This window comes from Eleginops maclovinus, chromosome 17 (genome assembly GCF_036324505.1).
Source record: "Eleginops maclovinus isolate JMC-PN-2008 ecotype Puerto Natales chromosome 17, JC_Emac_rtc_rv5, whole genome shotgun sequence".
Taxonomy (NCBI): Eukaryota; Metazoa; Chordata; class Actinopteri; order Perciformes; family Eleginopidae; genus Eleginops; species Eleginops maclovinus.
The window spans coordinates 8484473-8499285 of record NC_086365.1 but is presented as its reverse complement, the minus strand read 5'-3'; the positions used below and the strand labels follow the sequence as shown (position 1 = coordinate 8499285).

General features: G+C 42.6%; 1 long non-coding RNA gene across 1 annotated transcript in view; it reads right to left on the bottom strand.

The window, feature by feature from the left end:
• Nucleotides 1–255: 255 nt before the first annotated feature.
• LOC134878870 (uncharacterized) overlaps nt 256–14813 on the bottom strand; it is a 106217-nt gene continuing 91659 nt past the window's right edge. The window contains exons 2-3 of the long non-coding RNA XR_010167746.1: nt 10951–11036; nt 256–391 (exon numbers count right to left, since the gene is read on the bottom strand). This is a non-coding gene — a long non-coding RNA (uncharacterized LOC134878870). The remainder of the gene's footprint in view (nt 392–10950; nt 11037–14813) is intronic.

Below are 14813 nucleotides of genomic sequence, written 5' to 3'. Positions count from 1 at the left end.
ATAAAAAGCAACTTTAAGGGAAGATGTAAATATATTTTCGCCAAATGACAAACAATTCAAACACATTTTTGATATGCAATTTGACAACCCTACACAGCCTATAGTTTAAGGTTCTAGCACCCTGAATGGTGGGCGGGTTGCTAAATAAATGCCAACACAAAACTTTCGCCATGGTCAAACATTTATTCTAAACAAACTGCCTGATGACTTGTGCAATGAATCGCCACAGGAAGGGAAATTATCATCCTACAGTGCAGGGCCGCTGATTGGAGTAATGATCGGGGTGGAGAGACAGAGGGGAGTAAAGGGGAGTCGGTGTGGGAAGGATCGGAGAGGGGGAGAACTCCACCGTCCTGATTTCTTTCTAGCAGGGGGCCGCTGCTCCAGTAGCCTGGAACCAAGCCAAACACACTGGGTTTAGTTTGTTATTGAAGGAAGGCAAAGCAATCAATCTGGAGACTGGAAGGGAAGGAGAGTGAAGAATTATTTTTGATAAGTCGTCTGAGGAAAACATAATCACGGCTGTGTGGTGTGAGCTTTTGACGGATGTTAAAGAAAACTTTTCTTTTTTTCCCCTCCATATCTTCCCATTTTTTTGCCTCTTTTAGTACCTTAGCAGAGTAAAATTTTCTGGACTTATGTGAAACCGAGAAAGGTGTTCCTTCCTCAGCTAGCGACAGATGTGTCAGAGCATGAGACAACATGCAGCTCTCATGGGACTTCTTTAAGTGTCACTGGGAAGCTTTACTGTACACACACACACACACACACACACACACACACACACACACACACACACACACACACACACACACACACACACACACACACACACACACACACACACACACACACACACACACACACACACACACACACACACACACACACACACACACACACACACACACACACACACACACACAATATCTATTGTCAGAAGTGCTGAATAATAGTGCTGTACTAAGCAGGCTGGGCCAATTAGGCCTGGTGGGACTGGGAACAAGCACCAGTGTGTGTGTGTGCGTGTGTGTGCGTGTGTGTATGTATAGACTATCCTTGAGGCAGACAGCAGGACTGAACGTCAGAATATTGTCAGACATCTGCCTGCCTGCCTGCCTGCCTGCCTGCTACACCAAATACACAGACAAACACACACACACACACACACACACACACACACACACACACACACATACACACACAGACACACAAACACACACACATAATGACAGCAGGAAGAAGTCAAAAAGAATTGGAAGAATGTTTAGGAGCCGCCCATGGACATGCTGCTGTGTAGACAAGCTAGTGGAGGATGTGACATTACGTCTGCGAAGTAAAAAACAGTGTGGACACAGTGGGGTCTCACTTATTTACACACTTAGAGTTGCCCACACACATAGAACATGGTCTGAGGAGTAGGACTAATTGGAGGTTTAAAATATACCATTGTAATAGCATTTTATTTAAAAATATTGCCATTTAGTGTGAATATTTCCTGAGATGCTTTTTATACATAGCATAACTAGGTGAGTAATGCAGTTTATTAAATATAAAGATAAAGCTATCCTGTTCATTGATTGGTTGTTGTAGGCCAATTGAAACTATGTTGTCAGCGATATAAATGGAATGAATACCTCTGGGAACATGGTGTCCAAAAACTCCAGAAAATGTTCAGCCGGTTGTCAGCTGAGCAACCATGACCAGTGATAGTGCATTATGGGTTTACATTGCTGTAAATTTACGGCTAGGTCTTTTTTTTCCATTAGTCAAACTATTTTGTTTCCTGTTGTGTTGTAAAATTGCATAACATAACCCTTACACACCGAAGGAAACGATTGAGACATTGAAACAAACTTGATGGATGGGATAAAGGATAGAGAATTACAAACGGCAGGTAGAGGTAGGAAGGCAGGCAAACCATAGACAACAGAAGGAAGAAAGGGAAGAGATAAGTAAGACAGACGGCAAATGAGAAACAGAATAAGAAGCATTAAAGAAGAGGAGGTTTAACTGGAATCATTGGTGAGGAAGAAGCAACCCAGGGAGGCACAGTCGCCTGTTGCTACAGCACAGTGGCATCATCGCCTCCTATGGGTTCTCCTCCAACACTCCAGAAGGTTCCACCTACACAACACACACTGCCTAACACATCCTCTAGGACCCATCTGTGAGTGTGCACACACACACACACACACACACACACACACACACACACACACACACACACACACACACACACACACACACACACACACACACACACACACACACACACACACACACACACACACACACACACACACACACACACACACACACACACACACACACACACACACACACACACACACACACACACACACACACACACACACACACACACACACACACACACACACACACACAAAGTATGACAGTACTCTCAGGATTGCAGCAAATCCATTGAAAATACTCCTTTGGGGCAAAACAGTCTGTTCTTTCGCACATTATCACTCATTCTGAAGTACTGATGTCTGCTATGATGACAACCTACTGCCTACTGGTCTGATATCAATAGACACTCATTTTAGTAATCTATGGCCAATTAATACAGCATATAGACAACTTTAGTGACCTTCAATGACAAGCGAACAAACTCATTTTAATAGGGTATTAAAATGATACCATGCTCCATTCTCAATGTTCACTTTTTGTTTCCCTCTGTATAGATAAGAAATGTTTTTTCCTGGACAATAAGTAACATGACATGTGGGTGTTTTCAATAAAAATGTATCTGGTTACAATCTGCCTGGTCAGATCCAAACAATTGCACTCATTCTTGATTGTAGAAATGTAGAGGCAGCTTTTTTTAAGATGGAAACATAATCCGACTTTGATGCTTATAAACAGGGCACAATCTCCAAGTCCAAGCTAATTGGTTCACATAGCCAGATGCTAACTGTCTATTGTGATTATGAGTAGCATCTAGAATCATGTTACGAACTGGACTAGCAACAAAGTGACTTTGTGATATTTTGGACACATAGGACCTTATAAACGATCTTCTATGTGTTGATAATGTAACACCTCCCAGGAAAAATGGCAAAGTGAAGGTTCTTGTCAAATGAAAATATATATAGAGAAAGACTGTATGTGGCTTTTGTTGCAGGGATGTGTTCCAAGAATATCTACAGCAGACATTTTTGTCAAGTCAGCATGGCCCAGGATCCCTGAGGAACACCCCCAGCAACTTGTTGAATCAGAACAGAAGTTCACAGAAGTTAAATCTAAGACATTTAACTATATTTATAATGTATATTAGCTAGTACAATTGGCAGATTTGAATTGATTACTATATATATTTAACAGCAACATTTACTTCCCTTTACAGGCAAAAACAAGCAGCTTTTCAAAGTCTTTCTGTGTCTTCCGCCAACTGGTTTTCTTCTCCCTATTTCCCTCCTCTGTCAGCTCAGTCCCTAAGCGATTGTTAATCTAATGCCACTAGTACAGGAGTTGATGCTGCTCACCTGATACCAGCAAGTCTCAAATGACACACTAGAGCTCCGGCACAATCAGACGGCGACAGGCCCAGGAGCCTTGCAGCTTCACTAATGGTTTTCAGAAGCCTTGGTCCCAGAGTGGATCATTAAACTGGAGAATACCGGTGGCAGATGAACCAAAGGCGCAAGAGCTTGTTGGATCACTCCCAAAACAGAGTGGGAGAAGAAAGGGAGGCAAAGAATGGGATAAGAAGAAAGTTCTCCCTCTGTCTAAACACTGCTCATTAGCAGGAACAGGTATGGCAGCGAATGAAGAGGTAGCGGGAATGGTAAAAGTAAAAAAAAGAAGATGCGATGGAAAGTAGGAAGACGAATGCAGAGCTGCTGACAATGAAGGAATGACAGTTCCATGCTGAATAGGAAGGAGTGTCTAATCTACTGCTAGACATCCGCATCAAAAAACGTCTCTACTCCAACAGCGGTTCCTCTTCCTGTCAATTAGGAGCCAGGAAATTGCGCACACATGTGTCCAAGCGGAGTAACACACACACACACACACACACACACACACACACACACACACACACACACACACACACACACACACACACACACACACACACACACACACACACACACACACACACACACACACACACACACACACACACACACACACACACACACACACACACACACACACACACACACACACACACACACACACACACACACACACACACACAGTCGAATGGGTACATGCACCCACCCACGCATGTAACACACACCACATCAAGCAGCAGCGAGTGAGCCATGATTAGTCTATCCGAGTCCCAGCATGCAGTGTGTGTGGCTATGCATTTGCTCCACTGAATGTGTGTGAAACAGCTATTCTCTATGGTTTGTTTGACAAACAGAAAGCAAATGCAACGGAACCGTAATTACACTTCCTGGGGTAGCTGTCACACTGGGAAAAAAAAAAAAAATTAGAGGAGGAAATAGAAAGAAATGGAGGCCTTGAGAAAAAAGGGACGCAGAGGACCGCTGTTACCTGAATAGTGATGACGAGCTGAAATTACCAGACATACAGAGCTGAATCAAGTGGGGAGCTGCCATGAGCTGGCAATTAGTCTCCAGCAACCCACGCTGCCACCACACTTTCAAATGAGACACACCGTTCTTTTTAGCCATAGCTCCTAAGATGGGCTATGACACGGGAAAAGAAAACATCTTCTGGTGTAATTTTCAGAACTAAACCTAATTGAGTTAATTTTGGTAGAGGACAAAAAACCTCCGGGTACAACACATGCGTACGCATTTTCATGGCAATTATGGAGGTGCATGCTGGAGGTTGCTGCTGCCCTTTGCCGCCTTCTCAGGACTAAACACCAATCAGCCATGTCGCACTTAGACATAACAAGCTCGCCGAGAACAGCCGCGACTTTTCTGTCACTTACTTCTCTCTGGTGACTTTTTTAATGAGGTAAAGGTTCCGTATCTGATTCTGACCCCAGCACGGTTGTATACCACGTAAATGATGTTTACACAGGGATGCTGTAGAGTCCCAGACGCCAGAACGATGTATTGGGTTGGGGGGGGTGGGTTTTCCAGCATGTGCCAATTGGCTGCGGCGTCACAAGCGGAGATGATGTTTATTTCATTTGGTGCATGTTAAGCGCAATGTGTCGGATAGTCTGTTCTAACCGCCTGGCTGCACTGAGCTCATCCACTCGCAGAGGAGTTTATATAAGCCGCAACATCAACACGGCTCTCAGAGACGATCATTTCAATGAAGAGGAGAGGAGGAGAGGAGAGCAAACAAGGAGAAATGAGAAGGAGACTACAGAGTCGGGGAGACAATAAAAGAAAAGTAAGAGGCTAGTGAAGAAAGGGAAGTTAATTGCAATGAACAATTATGAAAACGACAAGCAGAAAGGAAAGGAGATGAAGGGATGCGAGAAAAAGGAGATGAGATAAGATGAGAGGAGGTGAAAGAGGGCAAAATGAGAAACAGAAAGAACAGTGAGAAAACTGTGGAGAGAAAGGGAAGAAAAGAGACGAGGGGAGAGGAAAGGATAGGGACAGAATCAGGAGATTAGATCAGATGAGAAGTGGAGGTGAGAAGGAAATGATGGACAAGTGAAGGCGAGATTGAGGGTAACAAAAAAAGAAAAAGAAGGAACAAAAGTGCAAGAAAGAGGAAGGGAGTAGTAAACATGATGAAAGGGACAAGAGGGAAAAAAAGGGGGGAGAAAAAGGACATGAAAAGGAGACAATGAAAGGAAGGGAAGTAGAGATTAAATAAGGACAATGAGTGGAGAAAGACAAGAAGAAAGATTTCAGAAAGAAAGAGAGTTGAGGGGGAGGAGAACACAGCAGAGGAATCTTCTGCCGTAACTGTTCAGATGTGAAAAAGAACATTTTCTTCTGCCTTTCTTCCAGGCACGTTCTCCTCCCTCCCTCTCTCCACACGTACAGTACACTGGGAAATGTCAGTCAGTCATCGGGAGTGCTCCGTGTTCTCTGTGTTCGTCTTATCTCCCCTGTCAGAGGAGACGGTTTGTGTTTGCTCAAACAGCAGATCAGGAGGCCGACGTAAAGAGACTATTGACTCCATCCGAGTTCTTAAATAAACACATATCTGCATCCAGCGTGTCAGCCATCCACAGCCTGGGGATACGGGGAGTGGACTATAGGAGCCTGGGGTATGTGTGTGTTTACCTTAACCCTAACCAGTTTTTACAAAAAGGCCAATATTTAACACTGATATTCTAAAACCGTTTCAAATTAAAACAATAAATGCATTGTTTTTCTCTTGGTTTAGGACTGTTAGTGTCATATATATATATGACACTAACAGTATATATATATATATACTGTATATATGTTTCTGGGTTTTTTTTTCCGCTAAAATGCCTTTCTTCCCTACTTTTCGTTGGCCCTGACAGATACTCGTTAAGGCTCTCAGAGGTTGACAGCTCATCACGATGATTGACAGGTGCTTGGGTGGAACATGAAGAACCAAAGAGGAGGAAGGTGGGACGACAGCATTACAATTACCTGCATCCTGACAGTCAGTGTCAAGTGGTGGCTATAAATCAAGATACTGTCAACTTAAAAACATCCTTATAACGTTGTACATTAATTCAAACGTTGCTTATATGTAGCTTTGTTCATTATTTATGTGGCAGCACTAAACATGATGTAGAAATGGATAAGTCAAAGGTGTATGTAACATTCGGGCTGCTTGATTTTGATGTCTAACTGTAGGGATTGATAACTTTTGCATCCTTATCCTTATTATAAATGAAAAATACATTCAAAAAGGATCAAGATGCCATTTTCAAGAGAATCTGTACCAAACAAATATATTTTATTGAGTCTGCAGAAGTAGATTTTTAGGCCTGTTGCTTTGTAGCATTCACAATTCATAATAATATCAACATATATTTGGCCCTAAATGCATTTCAAATATATATTGATTGATTGGGGAGCCATTTAATCCAATCACTGTGAAAAACTAGACAAACGGTTTAGTGTTTCAGCAGGACGGAGGTTTACTCTATAGGCCTAAGAGTTTGAAGTTGAGGATTATAAAACAAATGTATTGATTGTCCCTTGAAGGAAGGTTATATAGTGGGACTGGCTCTGCTCTATTGTGGCTGCAAGAGTACTGCTGAAAAAGTTAAGGTGTACAAAGATGGATGCCATAAATAGAATTAAATAATTAGTGGAGATCATACTGTATGGCTGGAATACAGTCTGAACTTGACATGGAGTTTTCGGTTGTAAAGCAGGCTTTTAAAAGTAATTGAAGATCGAGTAAAAGAAAAGTTTTGTTTGAAAGGGCCAATGAAAACACAGGCTGTTTATAAGCGACTCTTGAAGCTGCAACTTTGGGGACGTGATATGGTACGGCTAATCACTCAGTTTTTCATCCAGGATTCTTTCTTGGTTTACTGTGATTATTATAACTCAGACACTTTTTGTTAACTTGGATTGTGATGCATAATAAATAGCATTTTGTCCTTTTATCTCTTTGATTTCTCTTACACAAAGCACTTTCTGAGCTGTCAACATAACAAAAAAGGAACATAAAAGCTGGGTGAAGACTGCTATTAACTGTTCCATTCCTTATTATCTTTCCTTATTGTTTTTTTTTTATTAAACAAAGAAGCCTGCTCACTGTCAGTACATTAGTCGGCAGCGATGTTGCAGGATTTAGTTTTGTCCTTTTTGCAGCACAGCCTTCCATACAAGGCCAATATCCGCCTCATATCAGTGTAGTACATGTGTATATGAACACGCAGTCCCCAGACAGACAGTGAATTACCTATAGGACATTATCTACATACCTTAGGTGATTATAGAGTATGGAAACACATGAATTGTTTCTGCTGACGGCAGCAGAGGTGGTGGAAGATTACACGGGGGAAATCTGATATTCATTTGGTTTCCCTCACGAGGACACTGAATAGTATAGTTTGTTGTGAATAAATGAACACTAAAACCTTCATATCCATGAGGTTTATGAGGAAAAAAAAGGTATTAAAAGAATGCAAAACAGGTAATCAGAGTGTACACACACATTGGGGTAGCGACTCAAAACCCTGTGATCCTGCCATTGATCCACGTGCAGATCAAAGAGAGCATGCCTGCAGAACCGTGTTGGATAATTACCGGGTCCTGTAAAAGATTTCGGTCTTAAGCACGGCCTTTGGGCCTCACTCCCATAGCAGGGATCCTGTGATCAGGGCCACGCAAGACTTGACAGGCGTGGAGATGAAGCCTCCGATTATAAACACTCAGCTGGCATATGTTCACCATGACTGATTGGCCTTGGCGCCGCAGTCTTCAGTGCTTCCCTGCAGAGGAGGCATCTGTGAGCAGCAGACTGATGTTTTGTGGAGTATACCTCAAAAGAGCATTTTCATTCATGCTTTTTTATGGCGCTTTTAAACTGGCTTTATCAGCAATGATTGCATCCTCGCCTGCAGCATCACTGCCCCTGATTGAGCATGGATATGATGATATGGGATGGCAGACACGGATGTTGTGTTTCCAAGAAAGCGACCTACACGTCTGCAACAGCTTGGACGGATTGACGCTTGGTTTGGGCTCATCTTTAATAAAGATATGAACACTAGTATTACAGCACCGGGCTTTTATATATTATTTCAACATGTTGCACATTTAATTGAACAATCAATTATGTTTTATTACATCGAGGAAGTTATCCATTTCTCTGCCAAGCAGGAAAGAGTACTCGATGAATACTGGGTGTAGTTCAGGACTGCCATCTGAAAATAAGGATTGTGTGTTTTGGGTTTGGGCTACAAGTCTGAGTTTAGGTTGTAATTGACAAGACAAAATTGTATTTTCATATTTAACCTGAATAGTGATCATTTTCTAAACAATTACTTTGTATTAGCTGAACATAATCATGAAAAAAAGGTAACTTCTTTACGTTTAGGCTTATGTTCCTGCACCATTCTCACTTTTTTTCAATTACTGTCTTATGGTTGAATGTACTTTTACGTTTTAAAGCTTTTGGGAGTTGGAGCTTGATTGGAACACAGAAACTAAAGCTCAGAGGTCAGCTTAATAGCTTTCCAACCAGAGCGCAACTAAAGTGTGGAACATAGGTCACATTAAATCCTGGGGTGGGAGTATAAACAAGACAAATGCATATTCAACTTCATCTTTCATCCTGGTTTCTGGAACTAGGATAAGATGTTCTCATGCACAGATATGCATGCACGCTGCTCAAAATACAAAATGCTGATTGCATATAAACCGTAGTGGGTGTGTTAACACATTTCGGGTTGCAGTATCTGTGAGGGTACCAAAGAGAGAAGGAGTTTTGACCTCACAGTTTTGGATTCTGGCCAGGGCCAGACCGTCAGCTGTCAGCTGCCCGGGCTCTGCCGGGCCGTGGGCCTGACTGAATCAGGCCAGGTCAGGCTTTGGCCGAGATTTTAGCCCCGTGCAGTTTCTATATTGGCTTCAAATTCATGTCCAGCTGCGGCTTTTTGCTCTGTACCGACCCAGAGGCTGAAAGGATCTGGGGCCACACTCCGCGCTGAGGTCTTTTACTGGGCTGACCTTATCGCAGTGCATAAACCTAACACAGAAAAGGTTTCCCTGACAACCTGTCACACATAAGCACTTGCCACAAGTTATGGAGAGCTGTATGCACCCCTACCTCTGCTGTCAATCTCGCTCTCACACTAGAACAACCGGGGCATGTGGCCTCTTTCAGCGGTACACACCTACGCAGCACTCTCCCCCCCCCCTGCTCGGCTGCTGTTGCGCTCTCATATTTCAATTACTCTGTCTCTCCCTTTCCTCCACACTCTGTATCCGTCTTCCTCGGCGACACAAAATGCACACCTCACATCCAGCAAAAGGTTTATTTTTCTACTTTTACTGAAATCCCCCCCACTCTCCCCAGTCAAAGCAACATTTTCTCTTTCATCCGTGGACCGCTGCCAGCGCCGTGCCTAAAACGATGGACTGGAGGTAATAAAACGGAACAAAATGGAAACCCTACCTCTACCCGGCCCTCCCCCCCACAAACAGGAAGAAGATGAAGAACAGAGAAGTGACAGAGGCTCTGATAGCTACTCATGCGTATAATCAAATGCTGCTATTAGAATACTGCAGCTATCTGATGCCATTTGTTCTATCAGCGGATGAGCATTAGTGCTCATTAGTCACATGCATTAGCTCCTGCATCGGGCCTGACAGAGGAGTCGGAGTGGGATTAATTTGCTGAAACGGGGGGAGGCGGTGGAGGAGAGATGTATAGACAAAAGGGCAGATTGATGGATGGGTGGGGGGGGGTAGTTGTATTGACTGGTGGCGTGATTGACAGAGTGATGAATGGATGGACATGTATGTGTACAAACAGAAAGGAATGGATGGAAAGATGGGATGATTTGTAGGTGGATAAATGGACATATGGTCTGCCACAATTAAAAAGCAGATGCTAGTACTTTTAGATTGGGCTCCGTTTGTGTACATGTTTTTATAATAATTGCACAGATTTACTCTTTTGCTGACAATTAATAGCAGTTCGAAACTTACTTAAAAAACGCATCATTTATGAAGTAAGAAATGTAACCAGTCCCGGGTCGTAACAAAGTCCCTTCGACACAAGGAGTATTACACTAAGAAAAATTATCTTGACATCTTAGCCAATCACTTTGCAAGATCATGATCTGCTCTGATTGTCAAATGTCACACTGGATAAAAGCTGAAAAATCTGACCAGTGAGTGAACGCCTGAAACTTGCGTGTACGTTTTTCATTTATTATTCATCAGTTCGGAGAAGGTGCTCTCCAAACCTGCTGCCGCCATGACCGATGCCTGTTGAGCTCTTCATTGGCTCTGTTGTAAGGGCTTGACAGCTCCTGATATTTGGGGAAAAAAAACAGGACATAACTTTTATAATGGCGCTTACCTCAGACACAACGACAGCCTTATGTAACGGAGACCACAGCCAAACTCCAACACACGTCACACGGCCAGTCTCTGTTTTTCTTTGGACTGTTGGTGGGGAAAAAGAAGAGAAAAATAACCATTTTAAAATCAACTTGCACTCTTGTGAGGGGAATTTCCCCCTTTTTATAGCCCAAATACGAAGAAGTGGAGTTCAAGTGAAAGTTTAAAGCAAAAGCCCCAATAAGTTCACAACATCGTAATACAAATATGACATCAAATAGCACGACATAATATCCAGATGCGTTTCAGCACTTCAACATGACCTTTTAGTAAATGTCAAGTAACTCAATTTGGAATACAGGGTATATATATGACTGTATTAACTATAATTTCTACTTAACATGCCTGGGTCTTTGCTATTTGTTTTCTCTATTCTCATAAAATCATATTCTATTCACAGTCCAGCTCCCCACGGGCATCATTAAAGTTTAATCAAATCTGAATTAATCGTTCATGCTTGTGTAGAAGCCGATCAAAATGTCTCATTAGAATCAATCATTCGGGTTAAGGACTTCTATAAAAATAAAACAGCAGTGCTGACGAGCTCCCAAACAAATACTTAATCCAACAAACACATTGTCACATCACAGGTCTACGCCAGCGGCCATCATCTAATATCCTGAGACGATATGCAAACAGACAGTGGCGGAAGAAGTATTCAAATCTCTTACTTAAAGGTCACGTATTATACTGTATTTCAACTATATATTATAGGTGTCAGGTGTATACAAAACATGTCTCCGAAGTTTTTTGTTCAAAATACCAAACAGATCATGAATTATAGCCATTTCCAAAAACTGCTGATTCTGTGTCTGTAGCTTTAAATGCTGCTGCTGGCCACGCCCCTTTGCAGACATGTTTCCGGCTCCCCCCCGCCCCCCACCCGATCAGCTCCATGGTAATGGTGAACACTGAGGAAGCGAAGCGTTTCACAATGTCCACCAGCAGAGGCTCAGAGGTGCCGGATTTTTGCATCCTAAAACAGCCCAGCGTCGTCTTAGACATCCAGCTGAAAATCCACAAAATAACTCCAAGATTAATTTTACGTCACATATGAACCTGAAACCTAACTCAACCATTTTTTGAGTGGCTTTTTTTGTTTGTTGCTGAAGCTTTGTTAGTCTCTAAACACACAGGGGAGATTGAGGTGGTTCGGGCACCTAGTAAAGATGCCACCTGGGCGCCTCCCTAGGAAGGTGTTCCAGGCACGTCCAGCTGGGAAGAGACCGAGGGGTAGACCTAGGACCAGGTGGAGGGATTATATCTCTTCGCTGGCCTGGGAGTGCCTTGGAAGCCCCCAGTCAGAGCTGGTTGATTTGGCCAGGGAAGGAAAGTTTGGGGCTCTCTGCTGGAGCTGTTACCTCCGCGACCTTAAAGGACAAGCGGGAGAAGATGGATGGATGGATGGAAAAGTAAGTATTTTGAGGAAAATGCATTAAAAATAATAAACCTAAATGTATCGAGTGCAGCAAAAACTAAAAAAATTGTAAATGATTCAATTAATTCTCATTCCATTGATAAATTGTTTAATTGAACAACCTGTTCTTGTGTCAACTGTTGGGTAGTTTAATTTATACCAAAGTATTTTTATTTATAAACTCTTGTGTGTTCATGCAGCCTTTTAAAGTAACTAGTTTCTTAAGCTGTAAAAAACAGTAAAGTAAAAAGTGCATTGCTTCAATTGAAATGATATCGGCGTAGAAGTAAACGTGGCATGAGAAGAAAATACCAAAGTGTCAATAGCTCATCATTTTGCTTTAGTACCCGAGGAAAAGTACTTAGTTACTTCCCAGCGCTGCAAACAGAGGACACCGATGTCCTGTAATTCCTGGCTTTGTGAGAAACGGCCCCCATGTCTGTCTTTCCTCTCAGTGGTGGTGGGGGTGCACAGGGTACAGTAAATGTTAATCAATAGCACATCCTATTAGAGGCAAGCAGATGCCACCTCCACCTCTGTGCCGCTCCGTGTCTTGACTAAATGAAAGCTTGGGTCAGAGCCACAGCTGGGGGACGGACGGATGGACAGACACACACACAGACACACAGACACACACACACACACGTGAATGATGTATGAAAGGGGAGACAGAAGAAAGCGGAGGTTGACTGCGGGAGTAAAAGAAGTGTGTTAGTTGAAGGTGGCCAACACAAATCAGAGCAGTGCGCCGCCATGGTGCTGCTGAACCGGCGAAAGTAATGAGGCTGGCATAGCAGGGAATAGTGCTAATATGGAGAGATCAAACTACTGCTACACCTCCAGGAACATGCTCCCTGTGATCCCTGCACTTAGATGTGACACCCCACAGACACACACACACACACACACACACACACACACACACACCACACAAGTTAGCCAGGCCTCATGCTAAGGCTATTTTATATGAATTAAGATGTATTGAAAAACAAAGAACGCCTGGTAATGGAAGAATCCCAGGGGAGATTCATGAATTCTGCAACGGTGTTCTTACCTTCAGTTTAAGATATGTTGTTGATAAAGATGTGATGCAGGGAAATAGTGCAGGAAATACTGATGGAGGTTTGGAATATGTTATCTGGAGCCCAACACTTTTTTAATAAATGGTGCATTAAAGGTACTGTTGGGTGTATTTTGGGGTGATCTGTTTGACAATAGGACATTTTGTCAGTTTAAAAAGGATGCTAGATAATGTTTAGAAAAAAATGCTTGCTTATACCTCAGCTCTTCATTTATATGAATAAATAAAACAATACAATTCAGTTCAGGTTACATTTTTCAGCTTAACATCCAACAGCTTTAATGCATTGCTAAATTTGGTTTTCATTTGATGCTAGTTGTTTCAACTTCAATGTGAGGTACTCTGCTTTCCCCAAAAAGGTTGAATGTTAATGACATGTACCATCGATTTTTGGTTATCTTTTAAGCACAAGGTTACTCAAAAGGTACATGTCAAATTAAAATCTCACAACAACACACACATTGCATTATCCCACACCGAGGTAAAATGCGATCAGCTGTTAGCAGGTACACAAACACATCTCCCTTCCAAAAATCCTTCTGGCCTTTCACACCTGCCACTGCGAACAAAATGAGGGAAAACCCAGCCAAACATCCATCTGTGCTGCTCACGAGGCTTCTATTGTATGTTTCTCTACATAGAAAACAAGGTAAACAAGACAGATCGGTTGCTATAAGACATGTTTTGTGAAGGACATGCTTAAAACGGAGAATACAAACTAACGGCTCCCGAAGGAGGCCTTCTCAAACACACAATGAGACACGATTAAACAACATTATTATAAGGAATTAGCTGGGATCATCACGGAGAGAATGGGAGAGATTTGCATCCGTCATTAGGTAATGTGTGAATGCATCAGGACATATTGATGCCAAAGCAGACGTTTATGTTCTTCGTGTACGGCATTGCTCTCGTTTAAATTCTACAGGCCCGGTCGGAGCCACACCGACGTACAATACACACATCCAAAAAGGAGGCTGAATGCATTCAAGCATTCTCTAAACTAATAAACCTGCCTATGGACTTATCCAGTCTTAGTGTGAAGTGTCATTAGAAGTGGCAGGCAGCTGTGGCAGCCTGCGAGGGGCTAAGAGGCTTGAGCTCCCACCGTCTGTAATCCCCGCAAACAAAGTGCCGCAAAAAAATAAATATATAAGTAAATAAAACATACACACACACACACACACACACACACACACACACACACACACACACACACACACACACACACACACACACACACACACACACACACACACACACACACACACACACACACACACACACACACACACACACACACACACACACACACACACACACA